The sequence below is a fragment of the Tachypleus tridentatus genome, chromosome 12 (genome assembly GCF_004210375.1).
Source record: "Tachypleus tridentatus isolate NWPU-2018 chromosome 12, ASM421037v1, whole genome shotgun sequence".
Taxonomy (NCBI): Eukaryota; Metazoa; Arthropoda; class Merostomata; order Xiphosura; family Limulidae; genus Tachypleus; species Tachypleus tridentatus.
Genome location: NC_134836.1, coordinates 111,896,513 through 111,917,209, shown reverse-complemented (window position 1 = coordinate 111,917,209; position 20,697 = coordinate 111,896,513). Strand labels below are relative to the sequence as shown.

Below are 20,697 nucleotides of genomic sequence, written 5' to 3'. Positions count from 1 at the left end.
ATAAACCTTGTTGGATTACCTAGTCCCAAGGAATTGACTGGGTCTTCTGTGTTATTTTCTAATTTTTTTACCCGTATGGACAGATACAGATATAAACAAGATTAAACATAGTGTAGTGTTCACAAACAGATATTAACCTCCTTAACTAACTGGGATATAAACAAGATTAAACATAGTGTAGTGTTCACAAACAGGTATTAACCTCCTTAACTAACTAGGATATAAACAAGATTAAACATAGTGTAGTGTTCACAAACAGATATTAACCTCCTTAACTAACTAGGATATAAACAAGATTAAACATAGTATAGTGTTCACAAACAGATATTAACCTCCTTAACTAACTAGGATATAAACAAGATTAAACATAATGTTGTGTTCACAAACAGATATTAACCTCCTTAACTAACTAGGATATAAACAAGATTAAACATAGTGTTGTGTTCACAAACAGATATTAACCTCCTTAACTAACTAGGATATAAACAAGATTAAACATAGTGTAGTGTTCACAAACAGATATTAACCTCCTTAACTAACTAGGATACAGACAAGATTAAACATAGTGTAGTGTTCACAAACAGATATTAACCTCCTTAACTAACTAGGATATAAATAAGATTAAACAAAGTGTAGTGTTCACAAACAGATATTAACCTCCTTAACTGACTAGGATATAAACAAGATTAAACATAGTGTAGTGTTCACAAACAGATATTAACCTCCTTAACTGACTAGGATATAAACAAGATTAAACATAGTGTAGTGTTCACAAACAGATATTAACCTCCTTAACTGACTAGGATATAGACAAGATTAAACATAGTGTTCACGAACAGATATTAACCTCCTTAACTTACTAGGATATAAACAAGATTAAACATAGTGTTGTGTTCACAAACAGATATTAACCTCCTTAACTGACTAGGATATAGACAAGATTAAACATAGTGTTCACAAACAGATATTAACCTCCTTAACTTACTAGGATATAAACAAGATTAAACATAGTGTAGTGTTTACAAACAGATATTAACCTCCTTAACTTACTAGTATATAAACAAGATTAAACATAGTGTAGTGTTCACAAACAGATATTAACCTCCTTAACTAACTAGGATATAGACAAGATTAAACATAGTGTTCACAAACAGATATTAACCTCCTTAACTTTCTAGGATATAAACAAGATTAAACAAAGTGTAGTGTTCACAAACAGATATTAACCTCCTTAACTAACTAGGATATAGACAAGATTAAACATAGTGTTCACAAACAGATATTAACCTCCTTAACTAACTAGGATATAAACAAGATTAAACATAGTGTTGTGTTCACAAACAGATATTAACCTCCTTAACTTACTAGGATATAGACAAGATTAAACATAGTGTTCACAAACAGATATTAACCTCCTTAACTTACTAGGATATAAACAAGATTAAACATAGTGTTGTGTTCACAAACAGATATTAACCTCCTTAACTAACTAGGATATAGACAAGATTAAACATAGTGTTCACAAACAGATATTAACCTCCTTAACTTACTAGGATATAAACAAGATTAAACAAAGTGTAGTGTTCACAAACAGATATTAACCTCCTTAACTGACTAGGATATAGACAAGATTAAACATAGTGTTCACAAACAGATATTAACCTCCTTAACTAACTAGGATATAAACAAGATTAAACATAGTGTAGTGTTCACAAACAGATATTAACCTTCTTAACTTACTAGGATATAGATAAGGTTAAATATAGTGTTCACAAACAGATATTAACCTCCTTAACTGACTAGGATATAGACAAGATTAAACATAGTGTTCACAAACAGATATTAATCTCCTTAACTGACCTGGAGTATTACAGGTTCACCGACAAGATTTATCAACATTTAAATACATAATTGGAATAAGATCGACTTAATATTATTAAAGTACACACGTTAACTCTGTATTTAACCTCCGTAACTCAAGTACAATTATATTATTTAAATAAATATATTGCATAAACCGGCTAGGCCAAGATATGCAATGGAATCTTAATATATCAGTTCCTAATAATAAGTACTAATTAGTAGAAAGGCAGCGTCTCCAAGTACACTTTTAACTTAATAACTAGGTTAACTGTCATAATTATCACCTCTTCCACAGCAGAAAGTGTAGGTATGTTAAGCGGCATTGCGACGCGAACCTTGGACCTTTCGTTCTGTAACTTAGTATTCAAATCATTCAACTTCGTCCAGCTCTCACTACTATGGACAAATTTAATTTCAAACAGAAGAAGTTCTTCCCCATCACTAACCTTACTGGTACAGCGCTGTGTCTGCAGACTTAAAATGATAGAGATCTGGTTTCGATACCCGTGTTGGGCAGAGCACAGATAGCCCGTTGTGTTGCTTCGTGCTTAACCTCAAACAAACAAACAAATACACGTTGTTCTAGAGAAAACGTTGAAAAGTAAACTTACCGTTTCCAACATTTCGTTAGAAATACCATGTGTCTCATAACTTAGCTTCTTACCATTGAAAGCTTTTAAAATAATCAATTTAAACTGAAGGAAGTTTTCTTATATAAAATGATCGAATCAAACAGTATGAATCAACTCCCTACACTATAATAATCACGTCTGATTCACAGAAGCGGCATCCACCACGTGCAACCAACGACTGTCAGGAGTCCATCGCTTAACAGCTGCATAGCGAAGTGTTCCCGTCAGCCCACGCGCGATGACCCGAATTACGAGCGGGTATGAAACAGTGTTGCACCCAAGCGTTAAATATCGTCGGTTCATGTCCAAAACCTTAGTGTAAGGTTCGTTTTCGGTTAATTTATTGCTTCACTCAAAACCATAAACTGATAAAAGTAGAAAAAGTTACAGCTAATTTGACTTGGTTAGAAAACACTTCACGAAAGTAAAGCCTTGATAATGTGTACTTATGAAAAAACAAAAAGAGAGAGAGATGGTCGTTGTTAGGCCTAATACACTCATATGTATAATAAAACATGAGATTACGTAACAAAAGTTACTAACAAAATAACAAGTATTTGATTGCGTCGATATATTGTTCCCTCTTGACTCAGTGGTAACCTCTTGATCTTACGACATTAAATGCTGGGTTTCATACCTACGGTGGGCACGATGCAAACACCTAGTCGTGTAGCTTTGCTCTTAAAAATAAACTCACTCACTAAATTAGGGCGGGTTCGAATCCCCGTCACACCACACATGCTCGCCCTTTCAGCCGTGAGGGCGTTATAATGTGACGGACAATCCCACTATTCGTTGGTAAATGAGTAGTCCAAGAGTTAGCGGTGGGTGGTGATGACTAGCTCTCTTCCCTCTAGTCTTACACTGCTAAATTAGGAACGGCTATCGCAGACAACCCTTGTGTAGCTTTGCGCGAAATTCGAAACAAACCGAATCAAACCACTAAATTAGGCTTAGGATTATCACTTGTTATTCGTAAACGTGAGAAGGTTTTTCTTTTATCATGTTGGACTTACTTATAAACGATTTATCGCCTGTAATTGTTGTACAGTAAACAAATTGAAAAGATCGTTTTAGTATATTATCTTTGAACCCAGTGTAATAATGTATAGATACAAATAAATAGTGGATCAAATGGGAGACCAAAGGGGTCTAAATTCCAATTTTCCAATGCAAAAAAAAAACAAAAGAAAAATTAAATAATTATTTGTTTTTTAATTACGCGCAAAGCTACACGAGGGCTATCTGCGCTAGCCGTCCCTAATTTAGCTGTCTAAGACTAGAGGGAAGGCATCTAGTCATCACCACCCACCGTCAAATCTTCGACTACACTTTTACTAACGAATAATGGGATTGGCCTTCATATTAAAACGCCCTCACGGCTGAAAGAGCGAGCATGTTTGGTGTGAAGGGGATTCGAACCTGCGACCCTCTGGCCAAAATAAAATCAAACAAACAGAAGGTAGAAAGATTATGTATTCGTTTTCTGAGATAATTTATTCTCATACTCCTGTATGTAAAGGGTATCTGAACTGTGTAAAAGGTTAATGATAGGCTAATAGATATTTTTATTGTAAACGTTGTGGTCGATTTGAACCTCTCTATACATAGATGCTGTATCAACGTCAACTGATTCTAGGACCTTGGAAAAGCTAAGCGAGTTGGTGCAGATGTTGTATGAACGCCAACTGATTCTAGGATCTTGGAGGAGCTAAGATAGTTGGTGTAGATGGTAGAACAACGCCAACTGATTCTAGGATCTTGGAGGAGCTAAGATAGTTGGTGTAGATGGTACATCAACGTCAACTGATTGTAGGACCCTGGAAGAGCTAAGAACGTTGGTGTAAATGATACATCACCATCAACTGATTCTTGGGTCTTGAAAGTGATAAGCGAGTTAGTGTAGATGGTACATCAACGTCAACTGTTTCTAGGGTTTTGGAAGAGCTGAGCGAGTTGGTGTGGATGGTATAATTGACACTACTTAGTTTCAGTAAGATCTAGCAAATGCAGTTGCACACACTTAGCAACAAACACAGAAGTGCTACTTCTGTGAGTAACTAGAAAGCTGAAGCAAACTGTTGTGGAGTCCATAAAAACTGGAATGGGAGAACGGCTTAAAAGGTGTTCATTAAGGAGTAGTGAAGGGTATCTAACTTTTTCAGGTGGCTTAATAACAAACCATGGACTGATCATTGTGTTCAGCATGTCATCCAGTATGAGATCTTTCTTTGTCAGTTCTGCTTAGACATGAACTAGAATAGGAACGTCATTCGTGTGCACAAAACAAACAGAGCTTATCAACACATGAAAACACACTGCCAGACACTACTAGAGCTTATCAACACATGAAAACACACTGCCAGACACTGACTAGAGCTTATCAACACATGAAAACACACTGACTAGAGCTTATCAACACATGAAAACACACTGCCAGACACTGACTAGAGCTTATCAACACATGAAAACACACTGCCAGACACTGACTAGAGCTTATCAACACATGAAAACACACTGCCAGACACTGACTAGAGCTTATCAACACATGAAAACACACTGCCAGACACTGACTAGAGCTTATCAACACATGAAAACACACTGACTAGAGCTTATCAACACATGAAAACACACTGCCAGACACTGACTAGAGCTTATCAACACATGAAAACACACTGCCAGACACTGACTAGAGCTTATCAACACATGAAAACACACTGCCAGACACTGACTAGAGCTTATCAACACATGAAAACACACTGCCAGACACTGACTAGAGCTTATCAACACATGAAAACACACTGCCAGACACTGACTAGAGCTTATCAACACATGAAAACACACTGCCAGACACTGACTAGAGCTTATCAACACATGAAAACACACTGCCAGACACTGACTAGAGCTTATCAACACATGAAAACACACTGCCAGACACTGACTAGAGCTTATCAACACATGAAAACACACTGCCAGACACTGACTAGAGCTTATCAACACATGAAAACACACTGCCAGACACTGACTAGGTCTTTAAACATTGAAAGTTAGAGAAGAACAGAAAACACCTGGTGGTACATGGGATCCAACATATTCAGTGCTGAGACATAGAGAAGAGATACGTGGTCCAGCTTACATTTAACAGGAGCACAATAGATCATGCAATAGAATACTTATTCGTTTCCCAAAAGAAACAGAAAACACCTGGTGGTACATGGGATCCAACATATTCAATGCTGAGACATAGAGAAGAGATACGTGGTCCAGCTTACATTTAACAGGAGCACAATAGATCATGCAATAGAATACTTATTCGTTTCCCAAAAGATAGAAGAGAGGCCACAATGGAAAAACAGTGCAAAATTGATGGTAAGCTGTTTGATTTCTGAAGTGAAGATGGAAAGTCAGCTTGTCGTCAAGTGGAGGTTTTGAGAACTTTGTCTCGGCCAACAGAGGGATTCACATATGTTGTGAATGGTGCAGCTCGAGGTCAGGATGCAATACTCATTGGCTGTAAACAAGCGATGTGTTTACATTACTGTGGGGAAGTTGATATAAATATGTGATGGATTGTATTTATATCACTGTGGGGAAGTTGATATAAATATGTGATGGATTGTGTTTATATCACTGTGGGGAAGTTGATATAAATATGTGATGGATTGTGTTTATATCACTGTGGGGAAGTTGATATAAATATGTGATGGATTGTGTTTATATTACTGTGGGGAAGTTGATATAAATATGTGATGGATTGTGTTTATATCACTGTGGGGAAGTTGATATAAATATGTGATGGATTGTGTTTAAATCACCGTGGGAAGTTGATATAAATATGTGATGGATTGTGTTTATATCACTGTGGGGAAGTTGATATAAATATGTGATGGATTGTGTTTATATCACTGTGGGGAAGTTGATATAAATATGTGATGGATTGTGTTTATATCACTGTGGGGAAGTTGATATAAATATGTGATGGATTGTGTTTATATCACTGTGGGGAAGTTGATATAAATATGTGATGGATTGTGTTTATATTACTGTGGGGAAGTTGATATAAATATGTGATGGATTGTGTTTATATCACTGTGGGGAAGTTGATATAAATATGTGATGGATTGTGTTTAAATCACTGTGGGGAAGTTGATATAAATATGTGATGGATTGTGTTTATATCACTGTGGGGAAGTTGATATAAATATGTGATGGATTGTGTTTATATCACTGTGGGGAAGTTGATATAAATATGTGATGGATTGTGTTTATATCACTGTGGGGAAGTTGATATAAATATGTGATGGATTGTGTTTATATCACTGTGGGGAAGTTGATACAAATATGTGATGGACTCTGTTTATATTACTGTGGTGAAGTTGATATAGATATGTGATGGATTCTGTTTATATTACTGTGGGGAAGTTGATACAAATATTTGATGGATTCTGTTTATATCACTGTGGGGAAGTTGATATAAATATGTGATAGGTTGTGCTTACATTACTGTGGTTTAGAGATATAAACGAACGATGGTTTGTGTTTACATAACTTTGTTGTGGATATATATTTACACGATGTTATGTAATATACACATAACTTTGGTGTTGTGGATATAAACAAACGATGATTTGTGTTTACATAACTTTGGTGTAGTGGATATATATTTACACGATGGTTTGTGTTTACATCACTTTGGCGTAGAGGATATAAACAAGTAATGATGTGTGTTTACATTACTGTTGTTTAGTAAATATAAACACACGATTATTTGTGTTTATATAACTTTGGTGTAGTTGATACAAACACAAGCACAACCCTCATAATATTGCTAAAGGCAACAACAACGGAATATATACTTATTTGCCAGCTTTCATAGTCATAGTCCAGAGTTCGTAATCTGACTACAGCGACACACATTTTCAGCTTAAACGATGAAAAACAATAATTCATTCAGGCTTGGTTGAAGCAGCTTAACAAATAAAAACTTCGCTCCGAACTGTTTCTTCGTTCAAACAAGAACCCGCTGTCTTCCAGTACGGTCTGATTGTTGGCGTTCCATGTCCGAGTATGTAGTTGGACTGTTTCTGCATTCCTTTTCTATAACCAAGTGTTTCAAAATCTTCAACTGTGTAACCCTTATAAAACCCTGTTCACATCTATAGATAAAATGTTTTTAATTCTAAAATAAGTCTGAATTTGTAGCTGAGGTTTGAAAATAAACATCAAGTCAGTTTGTTTGTTTGTTTTGAATTTCGCGAAAAGCTACTCGAGGGCTATCTGTGCTAGACGTCTCTAATTTAGCAGTGGAGAAGTGGAGGAAAGAGAGCTAGTCATCACCACCCAACGCTATCTCATGGGCTACTCCTTTACCAATGAAGAGTGGGATTGACCGTCATATTATAACGCCCTCGCAGCTGAAATGGCGAGCATGTTTGGAGGGACGGGAATTCGAACTCTTGACTCTCAGATTGGGAGTCGAGCGCTCTAACCACCAGCCTTCGCTGTAGTAACGCTTGAAACGTGCACTTTGTCAAGCCATCAATATTCGATTCATTTCTATAAACGAAATCACACGTGAGTTTTATTATTTCATTAAGTGAAGTGTTTGTATATAGAAATGTTATATAAAATCTAGCACTAAAAATCACTGTATTGTATAATTTTAATTAAGTCTTTAACAAATGGAGAAAATTTGAAACTGATCTTAGCTGTTTAATCGTTTTAGATAAGTGTGAAGGTTTATAATGTTGAAAACTGAATTTCGATACCTGTTGTTGGCACAATACAGGTAGCTTTGTGATTAACAACAAACAACCAATCAAATAAAATATTTACACAACAGAACTAAAAATAAAACCTGCTATGTCATAATTAGTTATACCAATATTAGTAAGTCTCACAAGAGTATGAATCTGGTGAAACTTCAGTGGCCTGTATAAAAATACGATGTTGTAGCCCCATGGGTTTAATTTTTGTTGTGAATCTGTTTGTTTTCAACTCTTTTTTTTTCCTTTTACTTCGGAAGAAACTTGCTCTCTTTACTAACTCGTAGTTACTTATATATTTGCCCTAATCTTTAAAAATAATTAACATCTTTCTTTTCATTCAGTTTCACGACACTACTAAATGTCAGGCTTTAGAGTAACAATATATATGCCCCTCCCCGCGAGTACAACGCTAAGTCTACGGATTTACAACGCTAAAATCAGGGGTTCGATTCCCCTCGGTGGGCTCAGCAGATAGCCCGATGTGGCTTTGCTGTAACACAAACACACACAAACAGTATATACACATATATGTGTTTACGTAAGTGCACTAACGATTTTCTTTCGCCTTTGGTTTGTTTGTTTGTTTTGAATTTCGCGAAAAGTTTTACGAGGGCTGTCTGAACTAGCCGTCTCTAATTTAGCAGTGTAAGACTAGAGAGAAGGCAGGTAGTCAAACCACCCACCGCCAACTCTTGGGCTACTCTTTTAACAACGAATAGTGGGATTGACCGTCACATTATAACTGCCCCACGGCTGAAAGGGCGAGCATATTTGATGTGACGGCGATTCGAACCCGTGACCCTCAGATTGCGAGTCGAGAGCCCTAACCATCTGGCCATGCTGGGCCTCACCTTTGGAAAAATTAAAATACGTATGTTGTGGTTTATGTCTTCCACTGTGCTCTTGGAAACAACCCGAGGCGCAAACAGATGGGATGTAAAAAAAATATACAGTAAAACCTGTGTAAGCCGGAAACCGCAAAAGGCGAAAACCTGTACAAGCAGGAAATATCAACATTTTGCAGCATTATCTAAATATTTCTCTTATAAAACGCCCTCTATATGGCGGAACCTGCGTAACGCGGACAGAAAACTATCTTTCACCTGCCTCATTTATCAACAAGTAGGATTAGAACTTAGTAAGACGGAAAAAATGATTTTGATTAAATATTAATTTCTTATTTAATTAATAACTTCTTTAAATATTAATAAATTCTTGTTTAACTAATAATTTGTTTAAATATTAATAAATTCTCGGGCATTTTGTTACAGTAAGTATTGGTTAAATATATTCTGTTCTTTTTTCTGTGGTCATTATTTTTGCAGTTAAATTAGATTCATGATTTATAGAAATATATTTGTATTTTAAGTGCAAAATGTTACTATCTAAATAATTCTTACGAAAAAAATAAATTGCTGTCTATTTAGGAAAAAATTTCCCATGGGTAAAATCCACAGTGTTTCAAAAATTTAAGGAAGAATCAACTTCCTGTGGAACAGAAAGCGTGGAACACAAGTTCTATATTCAAGGAATTTTTGAACAAATTAAACAAAAGAATGGAACAAGAAAATAGGAATATTCTACTTTTTCCAGATAATGTAACTTGTCATCCAAAAGTTCAACTTTCAAATGTTCGTTTAGTCTTTCTACCTCCATGTACAACATCAGTTCTACAGCCACTAGATAATGTAATTATACAATGTATAGAATTGAAATAAAGAAAACTGATGCTTCAGTATATTATTGTAAACATGGACGACTGTAAAAGAGCATCTGAAATAACCGTGAAAATTGACGTGTTAGATGCAATTGCATTGTTAAGTTATTTAATTAAATACCTAATAAAGTGCTCTCAAAACTGTGGATTTATTCTTGATAATGGCGGAGATTGTGGAGAAGTTGTTTGTTATGATGATTCTAGTTAAATCCAAACTCTGATTGAGAAGATTGATGCAGATGATTCTGTGAACGTTGACTAGAATGTTTTAACAGAAACTGATGAAACTGATTTAAAATCTATAATAGAATCTCAAGATGGTAACAGTGTGAGAGATTCAGAAGATAAACAAAATGGAAAAGACAGTGAGGAAATAGAAATTCCTTCTTCATCACCAGTGTTAAGTTATATTAATACTATTAAATTGTATGCAAAAATGAAGGGGAAAATGAACTTCGTGAAAAGGCCATCGAATTGGTGTTCTCTTTTAATCGCAGGAGAAAGTCCATTAAAAACACGAAGCAATTGGAATCGGACACTTTCTTCAAATAAATTTGATAATTAACATAAGTCTACGTAGTGTGGTAATTATAGTACAGAACAAAGAGGAAATCTTGTCTCAGTTCCTGAACTATTTACTATATTAAAGCGAAAACTTTCTATGAGTCCTTGAACTATGTTCCGTTTTAAAACTTAGTTTCAAAGTCTTTTCAACTTACCAGAACAAAAAGATTTTGAACACACGATTATGTGTGGCTGCTCTGAATAATAACTGTTAGTTAAGTCTAATCGTCATCGTTCTTTGTGGACCAAGGAGTGAACAAACCAGTGTATGTATATTTTCTCTAAACACTCCCGTAACAAAAGAGTATCAACCCTAGAAACAAAGACACTTAAAGAACCACCCATATTCAACCCCCTTAAAGAAAGTATTGTAGGAAAAGTTGTATAAACTAAGCCAAGGTAAAGGGGTGAACAGAAAGGTCATATCAGTATATTGTGTTCTAATCTACTAGTGGAAGTATCAACCAAGGCTGGCGCGGTAAAACTTCCCATAATGCTCTCTGTTCAGTCGTAATCGAAGTTCAGGAAGCTGAAAAAAGTGTGATAGGTTAACCACCAGGTGACAGCTGAAAAGAAGGTGTTGTTTTTTTTGCCTCTAATACTCCATTATACGATTCTTAGGCTGCTATTTTAGTAGTTGTCAAAACCACACCAAAACGTACGAACTAATTGTAATATCGAAATACGTGAAAGTCAGAAAGAGATGATATGAGAGATACGATACATTGATGTATACACGTATAGCTTTCTTCTCTCTGTAGTGATATAACAGAACAGAAAGAGATATGACAGTTACTTTATAGTGATATGTATACATCACCCACCAACATTTTATAATATATTAAACAAGTACATTTCTGTACAGTTGAACAGCCAACTGTAAAGAAACAATCAAATTAAATGTTCGAATCTTCCATAAATTACAACTTCATCCATGTGATATAAATATATATACACTGCTTGCCAAAATCTTAAGGCCAATGAAAATAAAGACTCAACCACTTATTTGAGCAGAGCTTCGAAAGATGAAAATAAGAAAAGGAAAAAAAAAAAACATCTTTAGCATTTAATAGGGAAAATGTGAACATTATGAAATTAGTTTAAATACTAGCTGGTCAAAAGTTTAAGACCATACCAAAAAGTAGTCCTAAACAGGGTAGGAAATGCCCAACAAGAGGTCTCAGTAGTAAGTTGCACGTCCGTCATTGCGAATAACTGCAAACATTTGCTTTGGGATGATCGATGTAAGCATTTGCAGAAGGCTGGCTGGAATGTTAGTCCAAGTGGTGAAAATGGCTTCAGGACGATCATGCACTGTTTGGAATTGACGTCCATTTCTATAGACTTCCCTTGCCATCCACCCCAAACATTTTTAATGGGGTTCAGTTTGAGCAAACACGCTGGATGGTCCAAAAGAATCACGATATCCGCCATGAAAAAGTCCTTTGTCCTGCGGACATTGTGGATTGCAACGTTGTCCTGCCGAAAGATCCAGTCATTTCCACACAAACGAGGACCTTCAGTAAATAAAGATGCTCTCTCCAACATGCAAATGTAGCCAGCAGCTGTTTGACACTCCTGTATAACCTGAAGTTTCGTTGTTCCATGGAGGGAGAAAGCACCCCAGATCATGATGGAACCTTCTCCATTGTGTCGTGTAGAAAATGTCTCCGGTGGGATATCCTTATCGTGCCAGTAACGTTGGAAGCTATCTGGATCACCCAGGTTAATTTTGTTTTCATCAGAGAACACTTTTCCACTTTTCTACGTCCCATGTTTGGTGCTTTTTAGCAAAGTTTAACCGAGCTGTTTCGTGGTGTGGAAGTAGGTGTAGCCTTTGAAGACGTTTACGGTTTTAAAGCCTTTTTCTCGTAGATGCTGTCTTATTGTGCTTGAGCTGCATTCTATGTCCGTAAGGGCCTTAATCTGGTTAAACGATCGGCTGATGTCTTGCCGTACAACCCTTCGAATCCTCCTGCTCAACGCCGGCGAAATTTTCTTGGGCCAACCACTTGAAATTCTCGTTCTGTATCCCTCAGGGTCTTTTAAGAAATTTTCAACAGCAGTTTTACTACACCCAATCTCACCAGCGATGGCACGTTGAGAGAGATTTTGCTTTTGCAGCTCGACAATTCTGCCACGTTCAAACTCTGTCAACATTTTAGCCTTTGCCATGTTTTTACCCAATGTAACACAGGAGATGTCAGTGGAAGATGTTGACAACGCTAATGCTTGAACACAAATGACTAACTTTCTTTACGTACCGATCAACGCTTCGTTTCAGTATGATCTTAAACTTTTGACCAGCTAGTATTTAGGCTAATTTCATAGTGTCCACATTTTCCCTATTAAATGCTAAAAAAGTGTTGTTTTTTATTTTCCCTTTTCCTATTTTCATCTTTCGAAGCTTTACTCAAATAAGTGGTTGAGTCTTTATTTTCATTGGCCTTAAGATTTTGGCCAGCAGAGTATATGTGTGTGTGTTTACATGTATGACAAATTTATGTGTTTTTCCTGCCATTTGTCATCTTTCCGTTTCAATCAACTAGTAAATGTTTGTGCAGGAGTTAGAGAAACTGAACGGATAAAATGTACATGTGAATCTCACTTACAGAGATTTATAAAAGATTCATAAAGTGATAAAAAAGGAAAATTGGAAGCCGGTTGTCATTAGTTTTCCCTGACGTGGACCGAATGTTAAGTACAGGTTTTGTCGTACTGATTGTCATTTCTTCTGTCTTCTGTCAGTATTTCTGTGTGATTTTGTCGTTACCCAAAATAACTGTTCTAACGACAGCTCGGAGACAAACAGTATATAGACTCCGTTATAATTTATAATACTCGATGTGCAGTAATTATCACACTAGTCTTCGGTTTACAGCGTACACAATATAGTTAATTAATTACCAAGATCTACAGGTAGTCGAGTGTGAAGAACTTATTCATTTACAGTTTTACAGAGACCTTACGATAGTTTTATTGTCTTGAAATCTTTACATATTTTATAGTAAGTTGTGTACGAGGCCCGGCATGGCAAGCGTGTTGAGGCGTGCGACTCGTAATCTGAGGGTCGCTGGTTCGTATCCCGGTCGTCCCAAACTTGCTCGCCCCTTTCAGCGGTGGGGGCGTTATAATGTGACAATCAATCCCACTATTCGTTGGTAAGAGTAGCCCAAGAATTGACGGTGGGTGGTGATGACTAGTTGTCTTCCCTCTAATCCTACATTGCTAAATTAGGGACGGCTAGCACAGATAGCCCTCGAGTGACGGGTTCGAATCTTCGCCACACTAAACGTGCTCGCCCTTTCTACCGTGAGAGTCAATCCCACTAATCATTGGTTGCAGAGTAGTTTAAGAGTTGTCTAAATCAGAGACGTCTATTGTACGTATCTCTCGTGTATCTTTACGACAAACAAGTTACTGTACGCTGAAAAAGGATATCCATTTCATTCTATCGCGTACGGATCTTTCACGAAACGTCACGTTTACTTTTTACATAAGTGAGTCACTTTTACTGAAATCGGGTCACGTTTTATTATGCCTCACCATATTGATAACCACTGGTTATAGATTTCTCTAGACCAATCGCGACTTGAGACTCTTATCGATCGTTCTAGAACCCAAATATAATAGTACATAATGGTCGTTGTGGTAAATGAAATAATAATTTGATCTAAGTAAAATTTTTTTCTTCCCAATTTGTAAAAAGAAAATCATTAGACAGAAAAATCAAATATTAATTTCGAACTCCATGCAGCTGAATTATGGAAAATTCGTTGTTAAAACCAAAACTAATTTTACGAGGTTGAAACTCTCAGGTTTATTCTTTTACTTTAGTGTAATTAGTTAATCATAGATGTTTTGTGGTAGAATGTCAAATGTATCAAACATTGTACGAGATGACGAAAGTATCTAATATATTTATATACATGTACACATATAAGCTATTTTTTTTGTACATGTGAAGAAACGAATAATTTGTAAGGGTTCATTTCTTGTTGGATTTGTTTTTTGGTTTTGAATTTCTCGCAAAGCTACTCGAGGGCTATCTGCGCTAGCCGTCCCTAATTTAGCAGTGTAAGACTAGAAGGAAGGCAACTAATCATCACCACCCACCGCCAACTCTTGGGCTACTCTTTTACCAATGAATAGTGGGATTGACCGTAACATTAATACACCCCCACAGTTGAAAGGGCGAGCATGTTTGGTGCCACCGGGATTCGAACCCGCGACCCTCAGATTACGAGTCGAACGCCTTAACCCACCTGGCCATGCCGGGCCCTTCTTGGAATACCAATGTTTTTCTCTTATGACAGATTACAATAGTAATAAATTCAGAAACCTTGCATGTTGGAACAGCCAGTGCAAATTTAATACAAGTAAAAGAACATATTAATAGAAGTGTAAGAGTTAAACAATGAATATTTACCGGCTTGAAAGGCTGCTAATCGTGTACTTGATAAAGGAAGATAATTAGTATACATCGGTAATCAGTGCAATAACTAATAATGTGCTCGAATTGAGTTCAACAAAGACATTCTGAAATGTGTTCTAATAAACTCATAATTAATTTATTGAGTAATTCCACACTTTATTACAAAATCCGAAAGAAAAATAAACGGCCAAAGATGACGAAGTAGGGATAATAAACGTAATAAATAGGATGAGATACTAACAGAGTTAAAAAATGAGTACGCGATAAAAAGTAGTGCCGCTGATGGTGCAATGAAAGTTGAAGATGTATGATAAAGGAGACAAAAACACAGAGTGAAGAATGAACACAGTATAACGCAATAAATAATAAAAACTGGATAGATGTTAAGAAACAAGTTTGACAAACGTTGATAGAAGTTCATTTGGAATTTTGCGCGTAGCTACATGAGGACCATCTGCGCTAGCTGTCCCTAACTTAGCAGTGATAGAATACGGGAAAAACAGCTAGTCATCAACACCCACCAACTCTTGGGCTACTCTTTTACCAACTAGTAATGAGATTAACCATAACATTATAATACTGCAGGGCTGAAAGGGCGAGCATGTTCGGTGATAGGGATTCGAATCCGAGACCCGCAGCTTATTAGCGCCCTAGTTACCTGACGAATGTAAAAGTGACATTGTATGTGTGTGCATGCGTGTGTGTTCCGAGTTCTACGTTGAGTTATTAAAAACATAAGTCCACGGATTAATTATTAATGGACTGCAGCATATTAACACGTTCCTTGATAAACATTGTACCCGTTCGCGTAATTGAGCAATAATGTATTCCACTGAATAGAACTGTAAGACGCGAAAAGCTTGCGCTTTCGTTTACTATTATTGATCTGTGTATAAATCCGCTTTTGTCGAGACTTTTGTCGAGACTAGTTTTGTCGTTCTGTATTCTTAAGAAAGAAACAAGCTAAGTCTTTTCTCCCATCCTTAAAAACTGCTTGGTACACACGCACGTGGAAGTTAACCAAACTGGCTTGTTTTATGTTGTGATTCCATTTGACCTCATGGCGTTTCCTTGGTGATTTTTATGATAGAAAAAGGGTTAAAAATAATGTATAAGTGATAATACAGTGTATGTGAGAATGTAATCTTTACAATGACACGTTGAATTACCATGAACGAATAATTCAAAACAGTGTTGTTAACAATTAACAATATGATAGGTTTCTCGAGTGCAACTCGGAGTGGTTTGGTTTGATTTCGCGCAAAGCTACACGAAGGCTATCTGCGCTAGCCGTTCCTAATTTAGCAGTGTAAGAATAAAGGGAAGGCAGCTAGTCATCACCACCTACCGCCAACTCTTGGATTACTCTTTTAACAACGAATAGTAGGATGGACCGAACATTATAAAGCCCCCACGGAGGAGGAGTCGAGCACTATAACCACCTGTCAAAATTGTGAAGTTTATTTGTTTGAGATTTCCTGTAGCTCTCACTTAAATACTAGAAAATTTGTTTGTTTGTAGTTAAGCACAAAGCTGCATAATGGTATATCTGTGCTCTGTTCACCACGGGTATCGAAACCTGGATTCTAGTGTTATAAAGTCCGAACACTTACCGCCTTACCATCGGAGGGTGGAGGCGAAATACTAGAGAAAACGCCACTCATAAAACTCGGTTTGTGGGATTTGACTGTTACTCTTATAGCTCACATACGGTCCCCAAAGCGCGTTTTTCTGTGACTAGGTTGTGAACCGTAAATAAACCACCGTATTCTCTGTTTGTCACGTTTGCCATTATGTTATTCCCAGTCTGATCGCTTAACACAAGAGGGAATACTCAATAGCCACAGCACTTGAATTTTTGTTATACAGGATTAAAGTAAATGAATCTATGAAACCATTTCAACAGCAGCATAGCAGCTCATAGAATTGCTCGGAGTTTTGTTTGTTTTATCAGCTACAAACTTTTACCTCATAGCTCCGTCATCTCTTTATCAGTTTGTGATCTAGCTACAATTTTGAAATCTGGAGGTCAAATCCTTTCGCTCGATATATTTGACTACGCCCAGTGTTTCATAGATCAATCTTTTTTTCTTAATTCTGTCTAACATAATTTCACTTTAAGGCTCATTTGGGAGAGATCATGCTGAATAATGAAATTAAATCTGGTGTATTCAAGTGCTCGTGCTTGGTATGACTGGCGCACAAAAAATATAGCTAATAAAAAGGTAAACAAGTGAAAATCCTCGATATCCGCGGCACTTGAATTTTTTTTTTAGGCAGGATGAGATTAAGTCAGAGAGAGTTTTTAGCTATGACTAAGTCCCTCCCCCCAGTGTTACAGCGGCATGTCTGTGGATTTACAATGTTAGAAACAGGGGTTTCGATACCCGTGGTGAGCAAAGCACAGATAGCCCATTGAGTAGCTTTGTGTTTAATTACAAACAAAACCATGACTAAAAATACAGAAAATTTCATAAAAATTATTAAACCTTTATGTGCTTCATAAATGCCCCCGCGAAAACAGCGGTAAGTCTAGGTATTTATTACGCTAAAATCAGGGGTTCGATTCACCTTGGTGGGCTCAACAGATAGCCCGATGTGGCTTTGCTGTGTTTTAACATTTCTCAAAACTTTATTCAAATTACTTGTAAAACTATTGTTTTTCTTCTTTTCTTTAACCTTGTTCCGTTAGCTGACGTTTATGTATTGCCTGATATATCAGGTTGTCCAGAAATAAATGTCGGAATTCTCACGATGACATTTAGAAGCTGAATATTGAGTAGCTTATCGTTGGTTGGTTGGCTGGTTTAATTCAACGTTTCTTACTTACAAAGTGTCTCAATTGTCTGCTGTTTCAACTCTACTCAGAGTAAGTTTAAAAACCCAAGTCAGCATGGATAAGAAGGACTTTCGTCTGATTTTACTCTATAACTTCAAAATTGGACGAAAAGCTACCGAAACTGCACGGAACATCAACCAAGTATTAGGCCATGGATCTGTTACCGAACATAGAATTCAGCGTTGGTTTCAAAGATTTCGTCATGGAAATGAAAGTCTTGAAGACCATGAAGGTTGTGGAAGGAAGCCATCTTTAGATGAAAACACATAAAGGAAAGCAGTTAAGACAGACCTACTTGCAACAGTACGTGAGCTTGCAGAAAAGCTAGGCACAAGCATATTAAACATTGCTAACCACCTGAGTGTGATTGGAAAGACGAAAAAATTGGAAAAGTGGGTTCCGCATGAGCTGAATGAAGATCAACAAAATCGGCGTTATGAGACCTGTCAAGGATGACGCTCCAAAAATTGAACGTATTGGGAACCGAGGTTCTACCTCATCCACCTTATTACCCAGACCTTTCCCTTATAGATTTTTATTTTTTCAAGCGCTTTGACAACTTTTTGAACAATAAATGCTTTCAAAACAAGGCAGCTGCAGAAGAAGCTTTCAGGGAGTTCACTGATCATAGAAACTCTGATTTTTACAGCAGGGGCATAAACAGCATCGTTATTTGTTAGTAAAAGTGTGTTGAATAAAATGATGCTTACTTTGATTAAAGCATGTTTTACAACACTGGTTTATACTGTTCCAAACTTTGTACTTCAAAAACGACATTTATTTCTGGAGAACCTAATAATTCAAGAAGATGGTGAACTTTAATTTAAACATTAACTAATGTGGTTCAAGACTGTTTTTCTTTTAATTTTACGCAAAGCTACACGAAGGCTATCTGCACTAGTTGTCCCTTTTTAACAGTGTAAGACTAGAGGGAAAGCAGCTTGTTATCATTACCCGCCGCCAACTTCTGGGCTATTCTTTTACCAATGAATAGTGAAATTGAGCTTCACAGTATAACTCTCCCACGGCTGAAAGGGCGAATATGTTTGACGTGACGGAGATTCGAACCCGCGACCCTCAGATTGCGAGTTGAATGCCTTAATCATCTGATCCTGCCGGGTTCAAGAAAGATGGCGAACTTCGATTTAAATATTAACGTCAATTTAAAATATGTGGTGAAGTAATTTAGAGGGAGAAATAAGTGTGCTTGAGATGGAGATAACGTGTCTAGATTCTTCACGTGAGTCACTTGAGTCTCGTGCACTGTTTAAAGTCTACTCCCTCGAACCACGTTATATACGAACTGCAGATAATCAGGTTTCATGCCAAACACTTTCAAATAAATGCTCGTGCTTTCACAGCCTTAGCGTTTACTTGAAATAGAAGACACCCTCTCCCGACCAGGAAGAGGTAAATGGAAGACGCACTCTCTAGTATACCAGTACTTGAGAACTATATAATCGGAAGTCCTTTTCTCCCAAATACTTTATGTAAAAGGCTGTAAAATAAAGATGTTAAAAAGCATATTGTGATACTGGTGCCTCCAGGAAGGTAATGGATTTCACATTCTACATCTTCTGGCTCGAACAAAAGTAAAATAAACCATAAAGAGCGTTTCATATGTTGTTCCAAAAAGTGGTTGTGTTATTAAATATGTGTGTAACGGTAAACATCACAATACCAGCTCGCCTTCGATTTACTTACTGCCTACTTTTGTCATTATAAAAATGGTATTTTTCTTTAAATATCGGCTCGGCATCGCCTGGTGGGTTAAGTCGTTCGACTAGTAATCAGAGGATCGCGGGTTTGAATCCCCATCGCACCAAAGATTCTCGCCCTTTCAGTCGTGAGGGCATTATAATGTTTCGGTCAATCCCACTATTCGTTGGTAAAATAGTAGCCCAAGAGTTGGCGGTTGGTGGTGATGACTAGCTGTCTTCCCTATGGTCTTACACTGCTAAATTAGGGACGGCTAGCGCAGATAGCCCTGGTGTAGCTTTGCGTGAAATTCCAAAATCAAACTTCTTTGATATTCAATAGAGTTTAGGGCTCACATATAATTTACGTTTTATTGTTTCATCTTAAAATGTTTACGATTGTTTTTTGTATCGAAAGATGTTTTAATAAAAGTAAATGCAACTGCTATATTTGTCCTGATATTTGGTTTTTAATTAACGCAAAAAAACTGGTTTTGGTATTTGTAATGTGTCCGACGCAGGTATTGGTACACGATTTTTAGAGTTATAAACGCCCATACTTGCCGCTGAGCCACGAGAGAACTGAAATATGAATTGGAGAGTTTGTTTGTTTGTTTGAAATAGAGAGAGAAAAGATAGGACACACCGGATTATGTACTATGTCCACCGCGGTGAACGAAACCACAGATTTTAGGGTTATAATACCTTATTCTTACAGTTGTCCCACCACGGAAAAATAAGAGAGAAAGACAAATTTAAAGTAATTTGTTTACAGCATTGGAAACTCGTGTTACACAACCAGGCCTATTAACCGTTAACACAGCCAGAAAGATTACGATAAAAATATTGTATACTGGCCAAATAATGAAGTAACGACAAAAATGTTTTCTATCTGTTATTATTTATTTATTTTTTCTGTAAAAAAAAAGCAAAAATAAACTTATTTTGAAAGGTTTTTCTCTGTAGAAACTTTTCGAACTCAGTATGTTTTGACCAGAAGACGAGAAAGAAGGGTGCTTTTGTATCAGTTTAACAAACCAGGAAGCTATTCTTTTATTTTTTTTATGTTCAGCGGGAAGAAACATGTCCACTAATTGCATTGTGTTACAATGAAGCTATTATACAGACCTTACTTTAATACATTCTTCGGGTTTGGAAATGGCAAGGGGTATTTTCAGCAAA

General features: G+C 36.7%; 1 protein-coding gene across 4 annotated transcripts in view; it reads right to left on the bottom strand.

Moving 5' to 3' along the window:
* The window catches only part of LOC143235359 (putative polypeptide N-acetylgalactosaminyltransferase 9), a 100,087-nt gene that overhangs the window by 55,035 nt on the left and 24,355 nt on the right, over positions 1–20,697 (bottom strand). The window contains exon 1 of one of the 4 annotated variants that reach the window (XM_076473443.1): positions 2,475–2,651. The exons of the other annotated variants lie outside the window; for them this stretch is intronic. The gene's annotated coding sequence lies outside the window, so the exon portion shown is untranslated. Of the gene's footprint in view, positions 1–2,474; positions 2,652–20,697 lie in introns of those variants that run through there. 4 annotated transcript variants of the gene reach the window in all.